This window comes from Watersipora subatra, chromosome 10 (assembly GCF_963576615.1).
Source record: "Watersipora subatra chromosome 10, tzWatSuba1.1, whole genome shotgun sequence".
NCBI lineage: Eukaryota > Metazoa > Bryozoa > Gymnolaemata > Cheilostomatida > Watersiporidae > Watersipora > Watersipora subatra.
Window position 1 is genome coordinate 9,357,452 of NC_088717.1, and position 3,932 is coordinate 9,361,383.

The window sequence follows — 3,932 nt, forward strand, 5'->3', positions numbered from 1 at the left end:
GGAATTCTGGAAATAATTAAACCAGAAAACTTCTGAAAAACCTTGGCTGAAGTGAAAAAGTTTGACATACCTTCCATTGGGTAAAAAATAAAGATATGGCTATACAAGCAATATCAAATCTCATTTTCACATATATTGTAAATTAAATTAAATCACAGTAAATTGCATTACTTTGAATAATGTTGCAGTGTTTTAAATAAGATTTATCTAAGTGCTCTGGAAAGTCAAAGCTCCTGTTTTGAATTCTGTATCTGAACAAGTGACACAATTTACACACAAATTGTGTTTTAAAAATGTTATTTATAAAGATGAGCAGTTTATGCAAATTGCATTAACTTGTTGGCTTTCAGATTACAGCAGTACGTGTTTAATGTGATAAAAGAACAAACTCTGCATAGATTTTACGCAACTTTAAAAATTGGTAGCGGCTTAACATATATACATGTAGATATATATATATAAATATATGTATGTAAATAAAAGTATAGATATATATATATTTGTATGTATGCATCTGCATATATATATGTATATATATGCATATATATATGTATATAATGCATATATATGTATATAAATATATTTGTTTATTTCTATATATATTTTTTTTTATCTAGTTATTTTATATATATATATATTAAAATCTTGTAAAGATAAGCTGGCCTTGTGGTAAATTATTTTAAATTATTCTATATGCACTGCCCTTACAGCATTGAGCACTTTTTTAGTCGGAAGATTTCCGCTAAATATGTTAGTATAAATACATACATATATATAAATATATATACATATGTATATATGTATATATACAAATATATATATAAAAATATATAAATATATATATATATATATACATATATGTAAATATATATGTATATATATATATATATATATATATGTATATATATATATATATATTTACATATATTCAACACAAGTCACCTGAAGAGTGCACCAGCACGAAACAGACCTGTCGTGACCCCAGAATAAAACATCATTCTGGAATAAAGATAAGTAAAATTAACCTATTCCACACTCTAGTTAGTTATAACACTCCGCACTTTTTAGAGCGTAGAGTGCTGTCAGCAGTAGGCCTGACAACATATCTATTATATATATATTTATATATTTGCATGTACATATGTATATATATTTATATATATACATATATATATGTATATATATATTTATATATATGTATGTATATAGTATATGTAGTTTACACTGTATAGGAAAGTGCTCAATAGTCGAGTCAACTAGAGCGTTGTATGAAGTTTATTAAAAACTGCAGGTTAAAATCATTACTAATAATAGTTTCATGCAATCATGCTGCAATCTTCGGGTTGAATATATCCGAAGATTGCAACTCAATTGCATGAAACTATTAGTAGTAATGGTTTCAACCTGTAGTTTTTGATAAACTCTATATATAAAAATAAAATTTGAAAAAAAATTGGATTCCCCACCCCGGTTAACCGGTGTAGGTGGTAATTTCTGCTCTAACTCGGGTCTCTTGGGAGTTTGAGCACTCGTTTCAAGATCTTAGCTGTTTCCAATAGCACACTTTTCTGCAACTCACTTGAGTTGATTGCTGTTGGTATTTGGGCAATCCACATTTTACGTGCTGGCGTTATTGCGCCCAATGCCACAATGACCATTGGGATTACAGTTGCTCATACATCCCAGCATTTTTCAATCTCTTCTCCAAGAGGGAGATATTTCTCTACCTTTTCTTTCTCTTTGCTGGCTATATTGTAGTCATTGGGTACTGCTATATCTATTGTAGTAGCCTTCTTGTTATCCTTGTCTACCACCACTATATCTGATTGGTTTGCTATGACATGCTTGTCAGTTCGGATGTAGAAGTCTCAGAGGATCTTAGCGTGGTCATTTTCATTGTTATGGAAAGAGTTATTTTTCACGGCCATTACCTATTTTTTAATTTGTAATTTTTATAATTGCAGCTTCAATGTCAAATGTGTCGCTACAATTCTTTTTTTATTTGGCTAGGTGGTAAATCTGTAAAAGCTAAATTTTTAAAAAGATTGTAGTATTTTGAGTAGAAAAAGCCACAAAATTCTTTCTCCATTTAGTCAGGCAATGTACCAAACATAGGCGGTGTGATATCGCATTTTTAAATTTGTACCAGTATTGAGAGGTACTAGTATCATCGTATTAAAAGGTTTGCTAGATAGCTTCTGCTGCAACAGTAACTTTTTTATACACACACTTATTTGCACTAATTTCTTTCATTATTAATTCAAAATTAATTATTATACATACATTTTGACAGTTTTGTTTCTTAATTTTATTGACCAGCAAAAGAAATTTATTTCCTGATAAAAATTTTAAAAGCTATAGCTGTTTGAAAAAGTTTAAAAACCATTACAGTCTTTTGCTTTTCCTAATTTTTCAAATTGCACAAAACACTTTTCTTATGATGTGAAGTTTGAAAGTTAAAACGATGTCTGTTTTCATTTGTTACATAGAAATAACTTTTCTGTGTAAAGACCTTTGTATTACCCATTCAATGTCAGGCATGCAAATAATATATATATATATATATAAAAATTGTTTCCTCACCCCGGATACCCCGTATGGGTGGTAAATTCTGCTCTAACTCGGGTCTCCTACCAAAGACCTGGGAGTTTGAGCACTCGCCTCAAGATCTTAGCTGTTCCCAATAGCGCACTTTTCTGCAACTCACCTGAGTTGATTGTTGTTGGTATTTGGGCAAGCCACATTTTATGCGCCGGTGTTATTGCGCCCAGTGCCCCAATAACTACTGGGATTACAGTTGTTCTTACATCCAAGCATTTTTCAATTTCTTCTCCAAGAGGGAGATATTTCTCTACCTTTTCTTTTTCTTTGCTGTCTATATTGTAGTCATTGGGTACTGCTATATCTATTATAGTAGCCCTCGTGTTCTGCTTGTCTACCACCACTATATCTGATTGGCTTGCTAGGACATGCTTGTCAGTTCGGATGTAAAAGTCCCCGAGGATCTTAGTGCGGTCATTTCCATTGACCTTACCAGGAGCTTCCCACCAGTGTTGTGGTTTATTAAGGCCATACTCATCCCATAGACTTCTATACACAACACCTGCGACGTGACTATGCCGCTCAGTGTATGTGTTTCTTGCTAGCTGCTTGCATCCACTAATGATGTGTTGGATGGTCTCAGGCGCATCTTTGCACAGTTTGCATCTAGGATCGTCTCTAGTGTGATACATATTCATTTGTAGTTGCCTTGTTGGGAGCACTTGCTCCTGGGCCACATATATGTCTGGTGCAGATCGCCAACCTTAGATATTTGTTGGTGGTAAGCACCATGAAGAGGTTTCGTGTGCCAGTCAATTTCCTCATCATCAGGGCGTAGGTCCGTTGTAAGAGCAGCCGATTGAAATTCAGCTAGCTACTTATCTGAAATAGCCTTAAAGGCTGCATATGCTTTGATGCTTTGCTCTTCCTCTTTCACTGTCTGATGTACATTTTTGAGTCCGTTACCGCCATCTTTCTTATCAAGATACAATCTAGTAGTATCAGATTTTTGGTGGAGTGCCCAATGCATGGTCAGCAGTTTACGAGTTGCTATATCTGTTTTCTTGATGGCTTCCTCAGTCCACTTTATTATGCCTGCTGGATATCTTATTACTGGCAGTTCGTAGGTATTTATTGCCATGACTTGGTTTTTGGCATTGAGCTGGTTCAGTAACACCTGCCGAAAGGGTTTTTTGTTATTGGTAATGGCTTTGTGACGTACCTCGGCTTCGTGGTTGATGTTGCTTTGCATAATCCCCAAGTACTTGTACCCTTCTTCTATATATTTGTTGGTACAATTTGGCATTCTTAGGCCATCTGTGAGCATAGAATGGCCTTTCTTAAGAATTAGCCTTCCACATTTCTCAATACCGAAGGTCATTCCGATGTCC